Raw genomic sequence first — 25,909 nt, forward strand, 5'->3', positions numbered from 1 at the left:
GTAGCACAATAGTGGTGTTCTTACCCTGAATTAACACTTAATGCTAGAACGTGAAACTGAATGTGAATCAACTCTGTTTAGGAAGTTGTATTGAACCCCAGTCGGCCTTACAAGAAAAACACTCTGCTTTTGAGAAACAGGCACTCTTGCAATCTACTGTGTTTCCTATAGGGCCAGTACAGTGAGCTAGCTCAGAACAAAAGAACTGTGCTTCCTACACAAATGGGGCATATCTAGCTCAACTCAGTATTGGAAACTGAGTAAAAGAGGAGCTTCTCTTCAGTCCAATACACTGTATTTGCTGGAAACAGACGCGAGTGCTATTTGCACTGTTTATGGCCAGAATAGCACAATAGTGGTGTTCTTACCCTGAATTAACACTTAATGCTAGAACTTGAAACTGAATGTGAATCAACTCTATTTAGGAAGTCGTATTGAACCCCTGGAGGCCTTACAAGAAAAACACTCTGCTTTTGAGAAACAGGCACTCTTGCACTCTACTGTGTTTCCTATAGGGCCAGTACAGTGAGCTAGCTCAGAACAAAAGAACTGTGCTTCCTACACAAACGGGGCATATCTAGCTCAACTCAGTATTGGAAACTGAGTAAAACAGGAGCTTCTCTTCAGTCCAATACACTGTATTTGCTGGGAAAAGACGCAGGTGCTTTGCACTGTTTATGGCCAGAGTAGCACAATAGTGGTATTCTTATTCTGAATTAACACTTAATGCTAGAACTTGAAACTGAATGTGAATCAACTCGGTTTAGGAAGTTGTATTGAACCCCAGTCGGCCTTACAAGAAAAACACTCTGCTTTTGAGAAACAGGCACTCTTGCACTCTACTATGTTTCCTATAGGGCCACTACAGTGAGCTAGCTCAGAACAAAAAACTGTGCTTCCTGCACAAACGGGGCATATCTAGTTCAACTCAGTATTGGAAACTGAGTAAAACAGGAGCTTCTCTTCAGTCCAATACACTGTATTTGCTGTGAACAGACGCAAGTGCTATTTGCAGTGTTTATGGCCAGAATAGCACAATAGTGGTGTTCTTACCCTGAATTAACACTTAATGCTAGAACTTGAACCTGAATGTCAATCAACTCCGTTTAGGAAGTTGTATTGAACCCCAGTCGGCCTTACAAGAAAAACACTCTGCTTTTGAGAAACAGGCACTCTTGCACTCTACTGTGTTTCCTATAGGGCCAGTACAGTGAGCTAGCTCAGAACAAAAGAACTGTGCTACCTACACAAACGGGGAATATCTAGTTCAACTCAGTATTGGAAACTGAGAAAACTGGAGCTTCCCTTCAGTCCAATACACTGTATTTGCTGGGAACAGACGCAGGTGCTATTTGCACTGTTTATGGCCAGAATAGCACAATAGTGGTATTCTTACCCTGAATTAACACTTAATGCTAGAACTTGAAACTGAATGTGAATCAACTCCGTTTAGGAATTTGTATTGAACCCCAGTCGGCCTTACAAGAAAAACACTCTGCTTTTGAGAAACAGGCACTCTTGCACTCTACTGTGTTTCCTATAGGGCCAGTACAGTGAGCTAGCTCAGAACAAAAGAACTGTGCTTCCTACACAAACGGGGCATATCTAGTTCAACTCAGTATTGGAAACTGAGTAAAACAGGAGCTTCTCTTCAGTCCAATACACTGTATTTGCTGGGAACAGACGCAGGTGCTATTTGCACTGTTTATAGCCAGAATAGCACAATAGTGGTGTTCTTACCCTAAATTTACACTTAATGCTAGAACTTGAAACTGAATGTGAATCAACTCTGTTTAGGAAGTTGTATTGAACCCCAGTCGGCCTAACAAGAAAAACACTCTGCTTTTGAGAAACAGGCACTCTTGCACTCTACTGTGTTTCCTATAGGGCCAGTACAGTGAGCTAGCTCAGAACAAAAGAACTGTGCTACCTACACAAACGGGGAATATCTAGTTCAACTCAGTATTGGAAACTGAGAAAACTGGAGCTTCCCTTCAGTCCAATACACTGTATTTGCTGGGAACAGACGCAGGTGCTATTTGCACTGTTTATGGCCAGAATAGCACAATAGTGGTATTCTTACCCTGAATTAACACTTAATGCTAGAACTTGAAACTGAATGTGAATCAACTCCGTTTAGGAATTTGTATTGAACCCCAGTCGGCCTTACAAGAAAAACACTCTGCTTTTGAGAAACAGGCACTCTTGCACTCTACTGTGTTTCCTATAGGGCCAGTACAGTGAGCTAGCTCAGAACAAAAGAACTGTGCTTCCTACACAAACGGGGCATATCTAGTTCAACTCAGTATTGGAAACTGAGTAAAACAGGAGCTTCTCTTCAGTCCAATACACTGTATTTGCTGGGAACAGACGCAGGTGCTATTTGCACTGTTTATGGCCAGAATAGCACAATAGTGGTGTTCTTACCCTAAATTTACACTTAATGCTAGAACTTGAAACTGAATGTGAATCAACTCCGTTTAGGAAGTTGTATTGAACCCCAGTCGGCCTTACAAGAAAAACACTCTGCTTTTGAGAAACAGGCACTCTTGCACTCTACTGTGTTTCCTATAGGGCCAGTACAGTGAGCTAGCTCAGAACAAAAGAACTGTGCTTCCTACACAAACGGGGCATATCTAGTTCAACTCAGTATTGAAAACTGAGTAAAACAGGAGCTTCTCTTCAGTCCAATACACTGTATTTGCTGGGAACAGACGTGAGTGCTATTTGCACTGTTTATGGCCAGAATAGCACAATAGTGGTGTTCTTACCCTGAATTAACACTTAATGCTAGAACTTGAAACTGAATGTGAATCAACTCCGTTTAGGAAGTTGTATTGAACCCCTGGAGGCCTTACAAGAAAAACACTCTGCTTTTGAGAAACAGGCACTCTTGCACTCTACTGTGTTTCCTTTAGGGCCAATACAGTGAGCTAGCTCAGAACAAAAAACTGTGCTTCCTGCACAAACGGGGCATATCTAGTTCAACTCAGTATTGGAAACTGTGTAAAACAGGAATTTCTCTTCAGTCCAAAACACTGTATTTGCTGTTAACAGTCGCAGGTGCTATTTGCACTGTTTATGGCCAGAATAGCACAATAGTGGTGTTCTTACCCTGAATTAGCACTTAATGCCAGAACTTGAAACTGAATGTGAATCAACTCTGTTTAGGAAGTTGTATTGAACCCCAGTCGGCCTTACAAGAAAAACACTCTGCTTTTGAGAAACAGGCACTCTTGCACTCTACTGTGTTTCCTATAGGGCCAGTACAGTGAGCTAGCTCAGAAAAAAAGAACTGTGCTTCCTACACAAACGGGGCATATCTAGTTCAACTCAGTATTGGAAACTGAGTAAAACAGGAGCTTCTCTTCAGTCCAATACACTGTATTTGCTGGGAACAGACGCAGGTGCTATTTGCACTGTTTATCGCCAGTATAGCACAATAGTGGTGTTCTTACCCTAAATTTACACTTAATGCTAGAACTTGAAACTGAATGTGAATCAACTCCGTTTAGGAAGTTGTATTGAACCCCAGTCGGCCTTACAAGAAAAACACTCTGCTTTTGAGAAACAGGCACTCTTGCACTCTACTGTGTTTCCTATAGGGCCAGTACAGTGAGCTAGCTCAGAACAAAAGAACTGTGCTTCCTACACAAACGGGGCATATCTAGTTCAACTCAGTATTGGAAACTGAGTAAAAGAGGAGCTTCTCTTCAGTCCAATTCACTGTATTTGCTGGGAACAGACGCAGGTGCTATTTGTACTGTTTATGGCCAGAATAGCACAATAGTGGTATTCTTATTCTGAATTAACACTTAATGCTAGAACTTGAAACTGCATGTGAATCAACTCCGTTTAGGAAGTTGTATTGAACCCCAGTCGGCCTTACAAGAAAAACACTCTGCTTTTGAGAAACAGGCACTCTTGCACTCTACTATGTTTCCTATAGGGCCAGTACAGTGAGCTAGCTCAGAACAAAAAACTGTGCTTCCTGCACAAACGGGGCATATCTAGTTCAACTCAGTATTGGAAACTGAGTAAAACAGGAGCTTCTCTTCAGTCCAATACACTGTATTTGCTGGGAACAGACGCGAGTGCTATTTGCACTGTTTATGGCCAGAATAGCACAATAGTGGTGTTCTTACCCTGAATTAACACTTAATGCTAGAACTTGAAACTGAATGTGAATCAACTCCGTTTAGGAAGTTGTATTGAACCCCAGTCGGCCTTACAAGTAAAACACTCTGCTTTTGAGAAACAGGCACTCTTGCACTCTACTGTGTTTCCTATAGGGCCAGTACAGTGAGCTAGCTCAGAACAAAAGAACTGTGCTTCCTACACAAACGGGGCATATCTAGTTCAACTCAGTATTGGAAACTGAGTAAAACAGGAGCTTCTCTTCAGTCCAATACACTGTATTTGCTGGGAACAGAAGCAAGTGCTATTTGTACTGTTTATGGCCAGAATAGCACAATAATGGTGTTCTTACCCTGAATTAACACTTAATGCTAGAACTTGAAACTGAATGTGAATCAACTCCGTTTAGGAAGTTTTATTGAACCTCAGTCGGCCTTACAAGAAAAACACTCTGCTTTTGAGAAACAGGCACTCTTGCACTCTACTGTGTTTCATATAGGGCCAGTACAGTGAGCTAGCTCAGAACAAAAGAACTGTGCTTCCTACACCAACGGGGCATATCTACTTCAACTCAGTATTGGAAACTGAATAAAACAGGAGCTTCTCTTCAGTCCAATACACTGTATTACCTGGGAACAGACGCAAGTGCTATTTGCACTGTTTATGGCCAGAATAGCACAATAGTGGTGTTCTTACCCTGAATTAGCACTTAATGCTAGAACTTGAAACTGAATGTGAATCAACTTCGTTTAGGAAGTTGTATTGAACCCCAGTCGGCCTTACAAGAAAAACACTCTGCTTTTGAGAAACAGGCACTCTTACACTCTATTGTGTTTCCTATAGGGCCAGTACAGTGAGCTAGCTCAGAACAAAAGAACTGTGCTTCCTGCACAAACGGGGCATATATAGTTCAACTAAGTATTGGAAACTGAGTAAAACAGGGGATTCACTTCTGGCCACTGTTTATGGCCAGAAGCTTCTCTTCTGGCCACTGTTTATGGCCAGAATAGCACAATAGTGGTGTTTTTACCCTGAATTAGAACTTAGCTAGAACTTGAAACTGAATGTGAATCAACTCGGTTTAGGAAGTTGTATTGAAACCCAGTCGGTCTTACAAGAAAAACACTCTGCTTTTGAGAAACAGGCACTCTTGCACTCTACTGTCTTTCCTATAGGGCCAGTACAGTGAGCTAGCTCAGAACAAAAGAACTGTGCTTCCTACACAAACGGGGAATATCTAGTTCAACTCAGTATTGGAAACTGAGAAAACTGGAGCTTCCCTTCAGTCCAATACACTGTATTTGCTGGGAACAGACGCAGGTGCTATTTGCACTGTTTATGGCCAGAATAGCACAATAGTGGTATTCTTACCCTGAATTAACACTTAATGCTAGAACTTGAAACTGAATGTGAATCAACTCTGTTTAGGAAGTTGTATTGAACCCCAGTCCGCCTTACAAGAAAAACACTCTGCTTTTGAGAAACAGGCACTCTTGCATTCTACTGTGTTTCCTATAGGGCCAGTACAGTGAGCTAGCTCAGAACAAAAGAACTGTGCTTCCTACACAAACGGGGCATATCTAGTTCAACTCAGTATTGGAAACTGAGTAAAACAGAAGCTTCTCTTCAGTCCAATACACTGTATTACCTGGGAACAGACGCAGGTGCTATTTGCACTGTTTATGGACAGAATAGCACAATAGTGGAGTTCTTACCCTGAATTAACACTTAATGCTAGAACTTGAAACTGAATGTGAATCAACTCCGTTTAGGAAGTTGTATTGAACCCCAGTCGGCCTTACAAGAAAAACACTCTGCTTTTGAGAAACAGGCACTCTTGCACTCTACTGTGTTTCCTATAGGGCCATTACAGTGAGCTAGCTCAGAACAAAAGAACTGTGCTTCCTACACAAACGGGGCATATCTAGTTCAACTCAGTATTGGAAACTGAGTAAAACAGGAGCTTCTCTTCAGTCCAATACACTGTATTTGCTGGGAACAGACGCAGGTGCTATTTGCACTGTTTATGGCCAGAATAGCACAATAGTGGTGTTCTTACCCTAAATTTACACTTAATGCTAGAACTTGAAACTGAATGTGAATCAACTCCGTTTAGGAAGTTGTATTGAACCCCAGTCGGCCTAACAAGAAAAACACTCTGCTTTTGAGAAACAGGCACTCTTGCACTCTACTGTGTTTCCTATAGTGCCAGTACAGTGAGCTAGCTCTGAACAAAAGAACTGTGCTTCCTACACAAACGGGGCATATCTAGTTCAACTCAGTATTGGAAACTGAGTAAAACAGGAGCTTCTCTTCAGTCCAATACACTGTATTTGCTGGGAACAGACGCAAGTGCTATTTGTACTGTTTATGGCCAGAATAGCACAATAGTGGTTTCTTACCCTGAATTAACACTTAATGCTAGAACTTGAAACTGAATGTGAATCAACTCCGTTTAGGAAGTTGTATTGAACCCCAGTCGGCCTTACAAGAAAAACACTCTGCTTTTGAGAAACAGGCACTCTTGCACTCTACTGTGTTTCCTATAGGGTCAGTACAGTGAGCTAGCTCAGAACAAAAGAACTGTGCTTCCTACACAAACGGGGCATATCTAGTTCAACTCAGTATTGGAACCTGAGTAAAACAGGAGCTTCTCTTCTGGCCACTGTTTATGGCCAGAATAGCACAATAGTGGTGTTCTTACCATGAATTAGCACTTAATGCTAGAACTTGAAACTGAATGTGAATCAACTCCGTTTAGGAAGTTGTATTGAACCCCAGTCGGCCTTACAAGAAAAACACTCTGCTTTTGAGAAACAGGCACTCTTGCACTCTACTGTGTTTCCTATAGGGCCAGTACAGTGAGCTAGCTCAGAAGAAAGAACTGTCCTTCCTACACAAACGGGGCATATCTATTTCAACTCAGTATTGGAAACTGAGTAAAACAGGAGCTTCTCTTCAGTCCAATACACTGTATTTGCTGGGAACAGACGCAGGTGCTATTTGCACTGTTTATGGCCAGAATAGCACAATAGTGGTGTTCTTACCCTAAATTTACACTTAATGCTAGAACTTGAAACTGAATGTGAATCAACTCCGTTTAGGAAGTGGTATTGAACCCCAGTCCGCCTTACAAGAAAAACACTCTGCTTTTGAGAAACAGGCACTCTTGCACTCTACTGTGTTTCCTATAGGGCCAGTACAGTGAGCTAGCTCAGAACAAAAGAACTGTGCTTCCTACCAAACGGGGTATATCTAGTTCAACTCAGTATTGGAAACTGAGTAAAAGAGGAGCTTCTCTTCAGTCCAATACACTATATTTGCTGGAAACAGACGCGAGTGCTATTTGCACTGTTTATGGCCAGAATAGCACAATAGTGGTGTTCTTACCCTGAATTAACACTTAGTGCTAGAACTTGAAACTGAATGTGAATCAACTCTATTTAGGAAGTCGTATTGAACCCCTGGAGGCCTTACAAGAAAAACACTCTGCTTTTGAGAAACAGGCACTCTTGCACTCTACTGTGTTTCCTATAGGGCCAGTACAGTGAGCTAGCTCAGAACAAAAGAACTGTGCTTCCTACACAAACGGGGCATATCTAGCTCAACTCAGTATTGGAAACTGAGTAAAACAGGAGCTTCTCTTCAGTCCAATACACTGTATTTGCTGGGAAAAGACGCAGGTGCTATTTGCACTGTTTATGGCCAGTGTAGCACAATAGTGGTATTCTTATTCTGAATTAACACTTAATGCTAGAACTTGAAACTGAATGTGAATCAACTCCGTTTAGGAAGTTGTATTGAACCCCAGTCGGCCTTACAAGAAAAACACTCTGCTTTTGAGAAACAGGCACTCTTGCACTCTACTATGTTTCCTATAGGGCCACTACAGTGAGCTAGCTCAGAACAAAAAACTGTGCTTCCTGCACAAACGGGGCATATCTAGTTCAACTCAGTATTGGAAACTGAGTAAAACAGGAGCTTCTCTTCAGTCCAATACACTGTATTTGCTGTGAACAGACGCAAGTGCTATTTGCAGTGTTTATGGCCAGAATAGCACAATAGTGGTGTTCTTACCCTGAATTAACACTTAATGCTAGAACTTGAACCTGAATGTGAATCAACTCCGTTTAGGAAGTTGTATTGAACCCCAGTCGGCCTTACAAGAAAAACACTCTGCTTTTGAGAAACAGGCACTCTTGCACTCTACTGTGTTTCCTATAGGGCCAGTACAGTGAGCTAGCTCAGAACAAAAGAACTGTGCTACCTACACAAACGGGGAATATCTAGTTCAACTCAGTATTGGAAACTGAGAAAACTGGAGCTTCCCTTCAGTCCAATACACTGTATTTGCTGGGAACAGACGCAGGTGCTATTTGCACTGTTTATGGCCAGAATAGCACAATAGTGGTATTCTTACCCTGAATTAACACTTAATGCTAGAACTTGAAACTGAATGTGAATCAACTCTGTTTAGGAAGTTGTATTGAACCCCAGTCCGCCTTACAAGAAAAACACTCTGCTTTTCAGAAACAGGCACTCTTGCACTCTACTGTGTTTCCTATAGGGCCAGTACAGTGAGCTAGCTCAGAACAAAAGAACTGTGCTTCCTACACAAACGGGGCATATCTAGTTCAACTCAGTATTGGAAACTGAGTAAAACAGGAGCTTCTCTTCAGTCCAATACACTGTATTACCTGGGAACAGACGCAGGTGCTATTTGCACTGTTTATGGACAGAATAGCACAATAGTGGAGTTCTTACCCTGAATTAACACTTAATGCTAGAACTTGAAACTGAATGTGAATCAACTCCGTTTAGGAAGTTGTATTGAACCCCAGTCGGCCTTACAAGAAAAACACTCTGCTTTTGAGAAACAGGCACTCTTGCACTCTACTGTGTTTCCTATAGGGCCAGTACAGTGAGCTAGCTCAGAACAAAAGAACTGTGCTTCCTACACAAACGGGGCATATCTAGTTCAACTCAGTATTGGAAACTGAGTAAAACAGGAGCTTCTCTTCAGTCCAATACACTGTATTTGCTGGGAACAGACGCAGGTGCTATTTGCACTGTTTATGGCCAGAATAGCACAATAGTGGTGTTCTTACCCTAAATTTACACTTAATGCTAGAACTTGAAACTGAATGTGAATCAACTCCGTTTATGAAGTTGTATTGAACCCCAGTCGGCCTAACAAGAAAAACACTCTGCTTTTGAGAAACAGGCACTCTTGCACTCTACTGTGTTTCCTATAGGGCCAGTACAGTGAGCTAGCTCAGAACAAAAGAACTGTGCTTCCTACACAAACGGGGCATATCTAGCTCAACTCAGTATTGGAAACTGAGTAAAAGAGGAGCTTCTCTTCAGTCCAATACACTGTATTTGCTGGAAGCAGACGCGAGTGCTATTTGCACTGTTTATGGCCAGAATAGCACAATAGTGGTGTTCTTACCCTGAATTAACACTTAATGCTAGAACTTGAAACTGAATGTGAATCAACTCTATTTAGGAAGTTCTATTGAAACCCTGGAGGCCGTACAAGAAAAACACTCTGCTTTTGAGAAACAGGCACTCTTGCACTCTACTGTGTTTCCTATAGGGCCAGTACAGTGAGCTAGCTCAGAACAAAAGAACTGTGCTTCCTACACAAACGGGGCATATCTAGCTCAACTCAGTATTGGAAACTGAGTAAAACAGGAGCTTCTCTTCAGTCCAATACACTGTATTTGCTGGGAAAAGACGCAGGTGCTATTTGCACTGTTTATGGCCAGAGTAGCACAATAGTGGTATTCTTATTCTGAATTAACACTTAATGCTAGAACTTGAAACTGAATGTGAATCAACTCCGTTTAGGAAGTTGTATTGAACCCCAGTCGGCCTTACAAGAAAAACACTCTGCTTTTGAGAAACAGGCACTCTTGCACTCTACTATGTTTCCTATAGGGCCACTACAGTGAGCTAGCTCAGAACAAAAAACTGTGCTTCCTGCACAAACGGGGCATATCTAGTTCAACTCAGTATTGGAAACTGAGTAAAACAGGAGCTTCTCTTCAGTCCAATACACTGTATTTACTGTGAACAGACGCAAGTGCTATTTGCAGTGTTTATGGCCAGAATAGCACAATAGTGGTGTTCTTACCCTGAATTAACACTTAATGCTAGAACTTGAACCTGAATGTGAATCAAATCCGTTTAGGAAGTTGTATTGAACCCCAGTCGGCCTTACAAGAAAAACACTCTGCTTTTGAGAAACAGGCACTCTTGCACTCTACTGTGTTTCCTATAGGGCCAGTACAGTGAGCTAGATCAGAACAAAGAACTGTGCTTCCTACACAAACGGGGTATATCTAGTTCAACTCAGTATTGGAAACTGAGTAAAACAGGAGCTTCTCTTCAGTCCAATACACTGTATTTGCTGGGAACAGACGCGAGTGCTATTTGCACTGTTTATGGCCAGAATAGCACAATAGTGGTGTTCTTACCCTGAATTAACACTTAATGCTAGAACTTGAAACTGAATGTGAATCAACTCCGTTTAGGAAGTTGTATTGAACCCCAGTCGGCCTTACAAGTAAAACACTCTGCTTTTGTGAAACAGGCACTCTTCACTCTACTGTGTTTCCTATAGGGCCAGTACAGTGAGCTAGCTCAGAACAAAAGAACTGTGCTTCCTACACAAACGGGGCATATCTAGTTCAACTCAGTATTGAAAACTGAGTAAAACAGGAGCTTCTCTTCAGTCCAATACACTGTATTTGCTGGGAAAAGACGCAGGTGCTATTTGCACTGTTTATGGCCAGAGTAGCAGAATAGTGGTATTCTTATTCTGAATTAACACTTAATGCTAGAACTTGAAACTGAATGTGAATCAACTCCGTTTAGGAAGTTGTATTGAACCCCAGTCGGCCTTACAAGAAAAACACTCTGCTTTTGAGAAACAGGCACTCTTGCACTCTACTATGTTTCCTATAGGGCCACTACAGTGAGCTAGCTCAGAACAAAAAACTGTGCTTCCTGCACAAACGGGGCATATCTAGTTCAACTCAGTATTGGAAACTGAGTAAAACAGGAGCTTCTCTTCAGTCCAATACACTGTATTTGCTGTGAACAGACGCAAGTGCTATTTGCAGTGTTTATGGCCAGAATAGCACAATAGTGGTGTTCTTACCCTTAATTAACACTTAATGCTAGAACTTGAACCTGAATGTGAATCAACTCCGTTTAGGAAGTTGTATTGAACCCCTGGAGGCCTTACAAGAAAAACACTCTGCTTTTGAGAAACAGGCACTCTTGCACTCTACTGTGTTTCCTATAGGGCCAATACAGTGAGCTAGCTCAGAACAAAAAACTGTGCTTCCTGCACAAACGGGGCATATCTAGTTCAACTCAGTATTGGAAACTGTGTAAAACAGGAATTTCTCTTCAGTCCAAAACACTGTATTGGCTGTGAACAGTCGCAGGTGCTATTTGCACTGTTTATGGCCAGAATAGCACAATAGTGGTGTTCTTACCCTGAATTAGCACTTAATGCTAGAACTTGAAACTGAATGTGAATCAACTCCGTTTAGGAAGTTGTATTGAACCCCAGTCGGCCTTACAAGAAAAACACTCTGCTTTTGAGAAACAGGCACTCTTGCACTCTACTGTGTTTCCTATAGGGCCAGTACAGTGAGCTAGCTCAGAAAAAAAGAACTGTGCTTCCTACACAAACGGGGCATATCTAGTTCAACTCAGTATTGGAAACTGAGTAAAACAGGAGCTTCTCTTCAGTCCAATACACTGTATTTGCTGGGAACAGACGCGAGTGCTATTTGCACTGTTTATGGCCAGAATAGCACAATAGTGGTGTTCTTACCCTAAATTTACACTTAATGCTAGAACTTGAAAGTGAATGTGAATCAACTCCGTTTAGGAAGTTGTATTGAACCCCAGTCCGCCTTACAAGAAAAACACTCTGCTTTTGAGAAACAGGCACTCTTGCACTCTACTGTGTTTCCTATAGGGCCAGTACAGTGAGCTAGCTCAGAACAAAAGAACTGTGCTTCCTACACAAACGGGGCATATCTAGTTCAACTCAGTATTGGAAACTGAGTAAAACAGGAGCTTCTCTTCAGTCCAATACACTGTATTTGCTGGGAACAGAAGCAAGTGCTATTTGTACTGTTTATGGCCAGAATAGCACAATAATGGTGTTCTTACCCTGAATTAACACTTAATGCTAGAACTTGAAACTGAATGTGAATCAACTCCGTTTAGGAAGTTTTATTGAACCTCAGTAGGCCTTACAAGAAAAACACTCTGCTTTTGAGAAACAGGCACTCTTGCACTCTACTGTGTTTCATATAGGGCCAGTACAGTGAGCTAGCTCAGAACAAAAGAACTGTGCTTCCTACACCAACGGGGCATATCTACTTCAACTCAGTATTGGAAACTGAATAAAACAGGAGCTTCTCTTCAGTCCAATACACTGTATTACCTGGGAACAGACGCAAGTGCTATTTGCACTGTTTATGGCCAGAATAGCACAATAGTGGTGTTCTTACCCTGAATTAGCACTTAATGCTAGAACTTGAAACTGAATGTGAATCAACTTCGTTTAGGAAGTTGTATTGAACCCCAGTCGGCCTTACAAGAAAAACACTCTGCTTTTGAGAAACAGGCACTCTTACACTCTACTGTGTTTCCTATAGGGCCAGTACAGTGAGCTAGCTCAGAACAAAAGAACTGTGCTTCCTGCACAAACGGGGCATATATAGTTCAACTAAGTATTGGAAACTGAGTAAAACAGGGGATTCACTTCTGGCCACTGTTTATGGCCAGAAGCTTCTGTTCTGGCCACTGTTTATGGCCAGAATAGCACAATAGTGGTGTTTTTACCCTGAATTAGAACTTAGCTAGAACTTGAACCTGAATGTGAATCAACTCGGTTTAGGAAGTTGTATTGAAACCCAGTCGGCCTTACAAGAAAAACACTCTGCTTTTGAGAAACATGCACTCTTGCACTCTACTGTCTTTCCTATAGGGCCAGTACAGTGAGCTAGCTCAGAAAAAAAGAACTGTGCTTCCTACACAAACGGGGAATATCTAGTTCAACTCAGTATTGGAAACTGAGAAAACTGGAGCTTCCCTTCAGTCCAATACACTGTATTTGCTGGGAACAGACGCAGGTGCTATTTGCACTGTTTATGGCCAGAATAGCACAATAGTGGTATTCTTACCCTGAATTAACACTTAATGCTAGAACTTGAAACTGAATGTGAATCAACTCTGTTTAGGAAGTTGTATTGAACCCCAGTCCGCCTTACAAGAAAAACACTCTGCTTTTGAGAAACAGGCACTCTTGCATTCTACTGTGTTTCCTATAGGGCCAGTACAGTGAGCTAGCTCAGAACAAAAGAACTGTGCTTCCTACACAAACGGGGCATATCTAGTTCAACTCAGTATTGGAAACTGAGTAAAACAGAAGCTTCTCTTCAGTCCAATACACTGTATTACCTGGGAACAGACGAAGGTGCTATTTGCACTGTTTATGGACAGAATAGCACAATAGTGGAGTTCTTACCCTGAATTAACACTTAATGCTAGAACTTGAAACTGAATGTGAATCAACTCCGTTTAGGAAGTTGTATTGAACCCCAGTCGGCCTTACAAGAAAAACACTCTGCTTTTGAGAAACAGGCACTCTTGCACTCTACTGTGTTTCCTATAGGGCCATTACAGTGAGCTAGCTCAGAACAAAAGAACTGTGCTTCCTACACAAACGGGGCATATCTAGTTCAACTCAGTATTGGAAACTGAGTAAAACAGGAGCTTCTCTTCAGTCCAATACACTGTATTTGCTGGGAACAGACGCAGGTGCTATTTGCACTGTTTATGACCAGAATAGCACAATAGTGGTGTTCTTACCCTAAATTTACACTTAATGCTAGAACTTGAAACTGAATGTGAATCAACTCCGTTTAGGAAGTTGTATTGAACCCCAGTCGGCCTAACAAGAAAAACACTCTGCTTTTGAGAAACAGGCACTCTTGCACTCTACTGTGTTTCCTATAGGGCCAGTACAGTGAGCTAGCTCAGAACAAAAGAACTGTGCTTCCTACACAAACGGGGCATATCTAGCTCAACTCAGTATTGGAAACTGAGTAAAACAGGAGCTTCTCTTCAGTCCAATACACTGTATTTGCTGGGAAAAGACGCAGGTGCTATTTGCACTGTTTATGGCCAGAGTAGCAGAATAGTGGTATTCTTATTCTGAATTAACACTTAATGCTAGAACTTGAAACTGAATGTGAATCAACTCCGTTTAGGAAGTTGTATTGAACCCCAGTCGGCCTTACAAGAAAAACACTCTGCTTTTGAGAAACAGGCACTCTTGCACTCTACTATGTTTCCTATAGGGCCACTACAGTGAGCTAGCTCAGAACAAAAAACTGTGCTTCCTGCACAAACGGGGCATATCTAGTTCAACTCAGTATTGGAAACTGAGTAAAACAGGAGCTTCTCTTCAGTCCAATACACTGTATTTGCTGTGAACAGACGCAAGTGCTATTTGCAGTGTTTATGGCCAGAATAGCACAATAGTGGTGTTCTTACCCTTAATTAACACTTAATGCTAGAACTTGAAACTGAATGTGAATCAACTCCGTTTAGGAAGTTGTATTGAACCCCAGTCGGCCTTACAAGAAAAACACTCTGCTTTTGAGAAACAGGCACACTTGCACTCTACTGTGTTTCCTATAGGGCCAGTACAGTGAGCTAGCTCAGAACAAAAGAACTGTGCTTCCTACACAAACGGGGCATATCTAGTTCAACTCAGTATTGGAAACTGAGTAAAACAGGAGCTTCTCTTCAGTCCAATACACTGTATTTGCTGGGAACAGACGCAGGTGCTATTTGCACTGTTTATGGCCAGAATAGCACAATAGTGGTGTTCTTACCCTAAATTTACACTTAATGCTAGAACTTGAAACTGAATGTGAATCAACTTCGTTTAGGAAGTTGTATTGAACCCCAGTCGGCCTAACAAGAAAAACACTCTGCTTTTGAGAAACAGGCACTCTTGCATTCTACTGTGTTTCCTATAGGGCCAGTACAGTGAGCTAGCTCAGAACAAAAGAACTGTGCTTCCTACACAAACGGGGCATATCTAGCTCAACTCAGTATTGGAAACTGAGTAAAAGAGGAGCTTCTCTTCAGTCCAATACACTGTATTTGCTGGAAACAGACGCGAGTGCTATTTGCACTGTTTATGGCCAGAGTAGCACAATAGTGGTATTCTTATTCTGAATTAACACTTAATGCTAGAACGTGAAACTGAATGTGAATCAACTCTGTTTAGGAAGTTGTATTGAACCCCAGTCGGCCTTACAAGAAAAACACTCTGCTTTTGAGAAACAGGCACTCTTGCACTCTACTGTGTTTCCTATAGGGCCAGTACAGTGAGCTAGCTCAGAACAAAAGAACTGTGCTTCCTACACAAACGGGGCATATCTAGTTCAACTCAGTATTGGAAACTGAGTAAAACAGGAGCTTCTCTTAGGTCCAATACACTGTATTTGCTGGGAACAGACGCAAGAGCTATTTGCACTGTTTATGGCCAGAATAGCACAATACTGGTATTCTTACCCTGAATTAGAACTTAATGCTAGAACTTGAAACTGAATGTGAATCAACTCCGTTTAGGAAGTTGTATTGTACCCCAGTCGGCCTTACAAGAAAAACACTCTGCTTTTGAGAAACAGGCACTCTTGCACTCTACTGTGTTTCCTATAGGGCCAGTACAGTGAGCTAGCTCAGAACAAAAGAACTGTGCTTCCTACACAAACGGGGCATATCTAGTTCAACTCAGTATTGGAAACTGAGTAAAACAGGAGCTTCTCTTCTGGCCACTGTTTATGGCCAGAATAGCACAATAGTGGTGTTCTTACCATGTATTAGCACTTAATGCTAGAACTTGAAACTGAATGTGAATCAACTCTGTTTAGGAAGTTGTATTGAACCCCAGTCGGCCTTACAAGAAAAACACTCTGCTTTTGAGAAACAGGCACTCTTGCACTCTACTGTGTTTCCTATAGGGCCAGTACAGTGAGCTAGCTCAGAAAAAAAGAACTGTGCTTCCTACACAAACGGGGCATATCTAGTTCAACTCAGTATTGGAAACTGAGTAAAACAGGAGCTTCTCTTCAGTCCAATACACTGTATTTGCTGGGAACAGACGCAGGTGCTATTTGCACTGTTTATGGCCAGAATAGCACAGTAGTGGTGTTCTTACCCTAAATTTACACTTAATGCTAGAACTTGAAACTGAATGTGAATCAACTCCGTTTAGGAAGTTGTATTGAACCCCAGTCCGCCTTACAAGAAAAACACTCTGCTTTTGAGAAACAGGCACTCTTGCACTCTACTGTGTTTCCTATAGGGCCAGTACAGTGAGCTAGCTCAGAACAAAAGAACTGTGCTTCCTACACAAACGGGGCATATCTAGTTCAATTCAGTATTGGAAACTGAGTAAAAGAGGAGCTTCTCTTCAGTCCAATTCACTGTATTTGCTGGGAACAGACGCAGGTGCTATTTGTACTGTTTATGGCCAGAATAGCACAATAGTGGTATTCTTATTCTGAATTAACACTTAATGCTAGAACTTGAAACTGCATGTGAATCAACTCCGTTTAGGAAGTTGTATTGAACCCCAGTCGGCCTTACAAGAAAAACACTCTGCTTTTGAGAAACAGGCACTCTTGCACTCTACTATGTTTCCTATAGGGCCAGTACAGTGAGCTAGCTCAGAACAAAAAACTGTGCTTCCTGCACAAACGGGGCATATCTAGTTCAACTCAGTATTGGCAACTGAGTAAAACAGGAGCTTCTCTTCAGTCCAATACACTGTATTTGCTGTGAACAGACGCAAGTGCTATTTGCACTGTTTATGGCCAGAATAGCACAATAATGGTGTTCTTACCCTGAATTAACACTTAATGCTAGAACTTGAAACTGAATGTGAATCAACTCCGTTTAGGAAGTTGTATTGAACCCCAAGTCGGCCTTACAAGAAAAAAACTCTGCTTTTGAGAAACAGGCACTCTTGCACTCTACTGTGTTTCCTATAGGGCCAGTATAGTGGGCTAGCTCAGAACAAAAGAACTGTGCTTCCTACACAAACGGGGCATATCTAGTTCAACTCAGTATTGGAAACTGAGTAAAACAGGAGCTTCTCTTCAGTCCAATACACTGTATTTGCTGGGAACAGACGCAGGTGCTATTTGCACTGTTTATGGCCTGAATAGCACAATAGTGGTGTTCTTACCCTAAATTTACACTTAATGCTAGAACTTGAAACTGAATGTGAATCAACTCCGTTTAGGAAGTTGTATTGAACCCCAGTCGGCCTTACAAGAAAAACACTCTGCTTTTGAGAAACAGGCACTCTTGCACTCTACTGTGTTTCCTATAGGGCCAGTACAGTGAGCTAGCTCAGAACAAAGAACTGTGCTTCCTACACAAACGGGGTATATCTAGTTCAACTCAGTATTGGAAACTGAGTAAAACAGGAGCTTCTCTTCAGTCCAATACACTGTATTTGCTGGGAACAGACGCGAGTGCTATTTGCACTGTTTATGGCCAGAATAGCACAATAGTGGTGTTCTTACCCTGAATTAACACTTAATGCTAGAACTTGAAACTGAATGTGAATCAACTCCGTTTAGGAAGTTGTATTGAACCCCAGTCGGCCTAACAAGAAAAACACTCTGCTTTTGAGAAACAGGCACTCTTGCACTCTACTGTGTTTCCTATAGGGCCAGTACAGTGAGCTAGCTCAGAACAAAAGAACTGTGCTTCCTACACAAACGGGGCATATCTAGCTCAACTCAGTATTGGAAACTGAGTAAAAGAGGAGCTTCTCTTCAGTCCAATACACTGTATTTGCTGGAAACAGACTCGAGTGCTATTTGCACTGTTTATGGCCAGAATAGCACAATAGTGGTGTTCTTACCCTGAATTAACACTTAATGCTAGAACTTGAAACTGAATGTGAATCAACTCTATTTAGGAAGTTGTATTGAACCCCAGTCGGCCTTACAAGAAAAACACTCTGCTTTTGAGAAACAGGCACTCTTGCACTCTACTGTGTTATCTATAGGGCCAGTACAGTGAGCTAGCTCAGAACAAAAGAACTGTGCTTCCTACACAAACGGGGCATATCTAGCTCAACTCAGTATTGGAAACTGAGTAAAAGAGGAGCTTCTCTTCAGTCCAATACACTGTATTTGCTGGGAAAAGACGCAGGTGCTATTTGCACTGTTTATGGCCAGAGTAGCACAATAGTGGTATTCTTATTCTGAATTAACACTTAATGCTAGAACGTGAAACTGAATGTGAATCAACTCTGTTTAGGAAGTTGTATTGAACCCCAGTCGGCCTTACAAGAAAACACTCTGCTTTTGAGAAACAGGCACTCTTGCACTCTACTGTGTTTCCTATAGGGCCAGTACAGTGAGCTAGCTCAGAACAAAAGAACTGTGCTTCCTACACAAACGGGGCATATCTAGTTCAACTCAGTATTGGAAACTGAGTAAAACAGGAGCTTCTCTTAGGTCCAATACACTGTATTTGCTGGGAACAGACGCAAGAGCTATTTGCACTGTTTATGGCCAGAATAGCACAATACTGGTATTCTTACCCTGAATTAGAACTTAATGCTAGAACTTGAAACTGAATGTGAATCAACTCCGTTTAGGAAGTTGTATTGTACCCCAGTCGGCCTTACAAGAAAAACACTCTGCTTTTGGGAAACAGGCACTCTTGCACTCTACTGTGTTTCCTATAGGGCCAGTACAGTGAGCTAGCTCAGAACAAAAGAACTGTGCTTCCTACACAAACGGGGCATATCTAGTTCAACTCAGTATTGGAAACTGAGTAAAACAGGAGCTTCTCTTCTGGCCACTGTTTATGGCCAGAATAGCACAATAGTGGTGTTCTTACCATGTATTAGCACTTAATGCTAGAACTTGAAACTGAATGTGAATCAACTCTGTTTAGGAAGTTGTATTGAACCCCAGTCGGCCTTACAAGAAAAACACTCTGCTTTTGAGAAACAGGCACTCTTGCACTCTACTGTGTTTCCTATAGGGCCAGTACAGTGAGCTAGCTCAGAAAAAAAGAACTGTGCTTCCTACACAAACGGGGCATATCTAGTTCAACTCAGTATTGGAAACTGAGTAAAACAGGAGCTTCTCTTCAGTCCAATACACTGTATTTGCTGGGAACAGACGCAGGTGCTATTTGTACTGTTTATGGCCAGAATAGCACAATAGTGGTATTCTTATTCTGAATTAACACTTAATGCTAGAACTTGAAACTGCATGTGAATCAACTCCGTTTAGGAAGTTGTATTGAACCCCAGTCGGCCTTACAAGAAAAACACTCTGCTTTTGAGAAACAGGCACTCTTGCACTCTACTATGTTTCCTATAGGGCAGGTACAGTGAGCTAGCTCAGAACAAAAAACTGTGCTTCCTGCACAAACGGGGCATATCTAGTTCAACTCAGTATTGGAAACTGAGTAAAACAGGAGCTTCTCTTCAGTCCAATACACTGTATTTGCTGTGAACAGACGCAAGTGCTATTTGCACTGTTTATGGCCAGAATAGCACAATAATGGTGTTCTTACCCTGAATTAACACTTAATGCTAGAACTTGAAACTGAATGTGAATCAACTCCGTTTAGGAAGTTGTATTGAACCCCAAGTCGGCCTTACAAGAAAAAAACTCTGCTTTTGAGAAACAGGCACTCTTGCACTCTACTGTGTTTCCTATAGGGCCAGTACAGTGGGCTAGCTCAGAACAAAAGAACTGTGCTTCCTACACAAACGGGGCATATCTAGTTCAACTCAGTATTGGAAACTGAGTAAAACAGGAGCTTCTCTTCAGTCCAATACACTGTATTTGCTGGGAACAGACGCAGGTGCTATTTGCACTGTTTATGGCCAGAATAGCACAATAGTGGTGTTCTTACCCTAAATTTACACTTAATGCTAGAACTTGAAACTGAATGTGAATCAACTCCGTTTAGGAAGTTGTATTGAACCCCAGTCGGCCTTACAAGAAAAACACTCTGCTTTTGAGAAACAGGCACTCTTGCACTCTACTGTGTTTCCTATAGGGCCAGTACAGTGAGCTAGCTCAGAACAAAGAACTGTGCTTCCTACACAAACGGGGTATATCTAGTTCAACTCAGTATTGGAAACTGAGTAAAACAGGAGCTTCTCTTCAGTCCAATACACTGTATTTGCTGGGAACAGACGCGAGTGCTATTTGCACTGTTTATGGCCAGAATAGCACAATAGTGGTGTTCTTACCCTGAATTAACACTTAATGCTAGAACTTGAAACTGAATGTGAATCAACTCCGTTTAGGAAGTTGTATTGAACCCCAGTCGGCCTTACAAGTAAAACACTCTGCTTTTGAGAAACAGGCACTCTTGCACTCTACTGTGTTTCCTATAGGGCCAGTACAGTGAGCTAGCTCAGAACAAAAGAACTGTGCTTCCTACACAAACGGGGCATATCTAGTTCAACTCAGTATTGGAAACTGAGTAAAACAGGAGCTTCTCTTCAGTCCAATACACTGTATTTGCTGGGAACAGAAGCAAGTGCTATTTGTACTGTTTATGGCCAGAATAGCACAATAATGGTGTTCTTACCCTGAATTAACACTTAATGCTAGAACTTGAAACTGAATGTGAATCAACTCTGTTTAGGAAGTTGTATTGAACCTCAGTCGGCCTTACAAGAAAAACACTCTGCTTTTGAGAAACAGGCACTCTTGCACTCTACTGTGTTTCATATAGGGCCAGTACAGTGAGCTAGCTCAGAACAAAAGAACTGTGCTTCCTACACCAACGGGGCATATCTACTTCAACTCAGTATTGGAAACTGAATAAAACAGTAGCTTCTCTTCAGTCCAATACACTGTATTACCTGGGAACAGACGCAAGTGCTATTTGCACTGTTTATGGCCAGAATAGCACAATAGTGGTGTTCTTACCCTGAATTAGCACTTAATGCTGGAACTTGAAACTGAATGTGAATCAACTTCGTTTAGGAAGTTGTATTGAACCCCAGTCGGCCTTACAAGAAAAACACTCTGCTTTTGAGAAACAGGCACTCTTACACTCTACTGTGTTTCCTATAGGGCCAGTACAGTGAGCTAGCTCAGAACAAAAGAACTGTGCTTCCTGCACAAACGGGGCATATCTAGTTCAACTAAGTATTGGAAACTGAGTAAAACAGGGGATTCACTTCTGGCCACTGTTTATGGCCAGAAGCTTCTCTTCTGGCCACTGTTTATGGCCAGAATAGCACAATAGTGGTGTTTTTACCCTGAATTAGAACTTAATGCTAGAACTTGAAACTGAATGTGAATCAACTCGGTTTAGGAAGTTGTATTGAAACCCAGTCGGCCTTACAAGAAAAACACTCTGCTTTTGAGAAACAGGCACTCTTGCACTGTACTGTCTTTCCTACAGGGCCAGTACAGTGAGCTAGCTCAGAACAAAAGAACTGTGCTTCCTACACAAACGGGGAATATCTAGTTCAACTCAGTATTGGAAACTGAGAAAACTGGAGCTTCCCTTCAGTCCAATACACTGTATTTGCTGGGAACAGACGCAGGTGCTATTTGCACTGTTTATGGCCAGAATAGCACAATAGTGGTATTCTTACCCCTAATTAACACTTAATGCTAGAACTTGAAACTGAATGTGAATCAACTCTGTTTAGGAAGTTGTATTGAACCCCAGTCCGCCTTACAAGAAAAACACTCTGCTTTTGAGAAACAGGCACTCTTGCACTCTACTGTGTTTCATATAGGGCCAGTACAGTGAGCTAGCTCAGAACAAAAGAACTGTGCTTCCTACACAAACGGGGCATATCTAGTTCAACTCAGTATTGGAAACTGAGTAAAACAGAAGCTTCTCTTCAGTCCAATACACTGTATTACCTGGGAACAGACGCAGGTCCTATTTGCACTGTTTATGGACAGAATAGCACAATAGTGGAGTTCTTACCCTGAATTAACACTTAATGCTAGAACTTGAAACTGAATGTGAATCAACTCCGTTTAGGAAGTTGTATTGAACCCCAGTCGGCCTTACAAGAAAAACACTCTGCTTTTGAGAAACAGGCACTCTTGCACTCTACTGTGTTTCCTATAGGGCCAGTACAGTGAGCTAGCTCAGAACAAAAGAACTGTGCTTCCTACACAAACGGGGCATATCTAGTTCAACTCAGTATTGGAAACTGAGTAAAACAGGAGCTTCTCTTCAGTCCAATACACTGTATTTGCTGGGAACAGACGCAGGTGCTATTTGCACTGTTTATGGCCAGAATAGCACAATAGTGGTGTTCTTACCCTAAATTTACACTTAATTCTAGAACTTGAAACTGAATGTGAATCAACTCCGTTTAGGAAGTTGTATTGAACCCCAGTCGGCCTAACAAGAAAAACACTCTGCTTTTGAGAAACAGGCACTCTTGCACTCTAGTGTGTTTCCTATAGGGCCAGTACAGTGAGCTAGCTCAGAACAAAAGAACTGTGCTTCCTACACAAACAGGGCATATCTAGTTCAACTCAGTATTGGAAACTGAGTAAAAAAGGAGCTTCTCTTCAGTCCAATACACTGTATTTGCTGGGAACAGACGCAGGTGCTATTTGTACTGTTTATGGCCAGAGTAGCACAATAGTGGTGTTCTTACCCTGAATTAACACTTAATGCTAGAACGTGAAACTGAATGTGAATCAACTCTGTTTAGGAAGTTGTATTGAACCCCAGTCGGCCTTACAAGAAAAACACTCTGCTTTTGAGAAACAGGCACTCTTGCACTCTACTGTGTTTCCTATAGGGCCAGTACAGTGAGCTAGCTCAGAAGAAAAGAACTGTGCTTCCTACACAAACGGGGCATATCTAGTTCAACTCAGTATTGGAAACTGAGTAACACAGGAGCTTCTCTTCAGTCCAATACACTGTATTTGCTGGGAACAGACGCAAGTGCTATTTGTACTGTTTATGGCCAGAATAGCACAATAGTGGTTTCTTACCCTGAATTAACACTTAATGCTAGAACTTGAAACTGAATGTGAATCAACTCCGTTTAGGAAGTTGTATTGAACCCCAGTCGGCCTTACAAGAAAAACACTCTGCTTTTGAGAAACAGGCACTCTTGCACTCTACTGTGTTTCCTATAGGGTCAGTACAGTGAGCTAGCTCAGAAAAAAAGAACTGTGCTTCCTACACAAACGGGGCATATCTAGTTCAACTCAGTATTGGAAACTGAGTAAAACAGGAGCTTCTCTTCTGGCCACTGTTTATGGCCAGAATAGCACAATAGTGGTGTTCTTACCATGAATTAGCACTTAATGCTAGAACTTGAAACTGAATGTGAATCAACTCCGTTTAGGAAGTTGTATTGAACCCCAGTCGGCCTTACAAGAAAAACACTCTGCTTTTGAGAAACAGGCACTCTTGCACTCTACTGTGTTTCCTATAGGGCCAGTACAGTGAGCTAGCTCAGAACAAAGAACTGTGCTTCCTACACAAACGGGGCATATCTAGTTCAACTCAGTATTGGAAACTGAGTAAAACAGGAGCTTCTCTTCAGTCCAATACACTGTATTTGCTGGGAACAGACGAGGTGCTATTTGTACTGTTTATGGCCAGAATAGCACAATAGTGGTGTTCTTACCCTAAATTTACACTTAATGCTAGAACTTGAAACTGAATGTGAATCAACTCCGTTTAGGAAGTTGTATTGAACCCCAGTCCGCCTTACAAGAAAAACACTCTGCTTTTGAGAAACAGGCACTCTTGCACTCTACTGTGTTTCCTATAGGGCCAGTACAGTGAGCTAGCTCAGAACAAAAGAACTGTGCTTCCTACACAAACGGGGTATATCTAGTTCAACTCGGTATTGGAAACTGAGTAAAAGAGGAGCTTCTCTTCAGTCCAATACACTGTATTTGCTGGAAACAGACGCGAGTGCTATTTGCACTGTTTATGGCCAGAATAGCACAATAGTGGTGTTCTTACCCTGAATTAACACTTAATGCTAGAACTTGAAACTGAATGTGAATCAACTCCGTTTAGGAAGTTGTACTGAACCCCAGGAGGCCTTACAAGAAAAACACTCTGCTTTTGAGAAACAGGCACTCTTGCACTCTACTGTGTTTCCTATAGGGCCAGTACAGTGAGCTAGCTCAGAACAAAAGAACTGTGCTACCTACACAAACGCGGAATATCTAGTTCAACTCAGTATTGGAAACTGAGAAAACTGGAGCTTCCCTTCAGTCCAATACACTGTATTTGCTGGGAACAGACGCAGGTGCTATTTGCACTGTTTATGGCCAGAATAGCACAATAGTGGTATTCTTACCCTGAATTAACACTTAATGCTAGAACTTGAAACTGAATGTGAATCAACTCTGTTTAGGAAGTTGTATTGAACCCCAGTCTGCCTTACAAGAAAAACACTCTGCTTTTGAGAAACAGGCACTCTTGCACTCTACTGTGTTTCCTATAGGGCCAGTACAGTGAACTAGCTCAGAACAAAAGAACTGTGCTTCCTACACAAACGGGGCATATCTAGTTCAACTCAGTATTGGAAACTGAGTAAAACAGAAGCTTCTCTTCAGTCCAATACACTGTATTACCTGGGAACAGACGCAGGTGCTATTTGCACTGTTTATGGACAGAATAGCACAATAGTGGAGTTCTTACCCTGAATTAACACTTAAATGCTAGAACTTGAAACTGAATGTGAATCAACTCCGTTTAGGAAGTTGTATTGAACCCCAGTCGGCCTTACAAGAAAAACACTCTGCTTTTGAGAAACAGGCACTCTTGCACTCTAGTGTGTTTCCTATAGGGCCAGTACAGTGAGCTAGCTCAGAACAAAAGAACTGTGCTTCCTACACAAACGGGGCATATCTAGTTCAACTCAGTATTGGAAACTGAGTAAAACAGGAGCTTCTCTTCAGTCCAATACACTGTATTTGCTGGGAACAGACGCAGGTGCTATTTGCACTGTTTATGGCCAGAATAGCACAATAGTGGTGTTCTTACCCTAAATTTACACTTAATGCTAGAACTTGAAACTGAATGTGAATCAACTCCGTATAGGAAGTTGTATTGAACCCCAGTCGGCCTAACAAGAAAAACACTCTGCTTTTGAGAAACAGGCACTCTTGCACTCTACTGTGTTTCCTATAGGGCCAGTACAGTGAGCTAGCTCAGAACAAAAGAACTGTGCTTCCTACACAAACAGGGCATATCTAGTTCAACTCAGTATTGGAAACTGAGTAAAAAAGGAGCTTCTCTTCAGTCCAATACACTGTATTTGCTGGGAACAGACGCAGGTGCTATTTGCACTGTTTATGGCCAGAATAGCACAATAGTGGTGTTCTTACCCTAAATTTACACTTAATGCTAGAACTTGAAACTGAATGTGAATCAACTCCGTTTAGGAAGTTGTATTGAACCCCAGTCCGCCTTACAAGAAAAACACTCTGCTTTTGAGAAACAGGCACTCTTGCACTCTACTGTGTTTCCTATAGGGCCAGTACAGTGAGCTAGCTCAGAACAAAAGAACTGTGCTTCCTACACAAACGGCGTATATCTAGTTCAACTCGGTATTGGAAACTGAGTAAAAGAGGAGCTTCTCTTCAGTCCAATACACTGTATTTGCTGGAAACAGACGCGAGTGCTATTTGCACTGTTTATG

This window comes from Peromyscus maniculatus, chromosome 8 (assembly GCF_049852395.1).
Source record: "Peromyscus maniculatus bairdii isolate BWxNUB_F1_BW_parent chromosome 8, HU_Pman_BW_mat_3.1, whole genome shotgun sequence".
Classification (NCBI taxonomy): domain Eukaryota; kingdom Metazoa; phylum Chordata; class Mammalia; order Rodentia; family Cricetidae; genus Peromyscus; species Peromyscus maniculatus.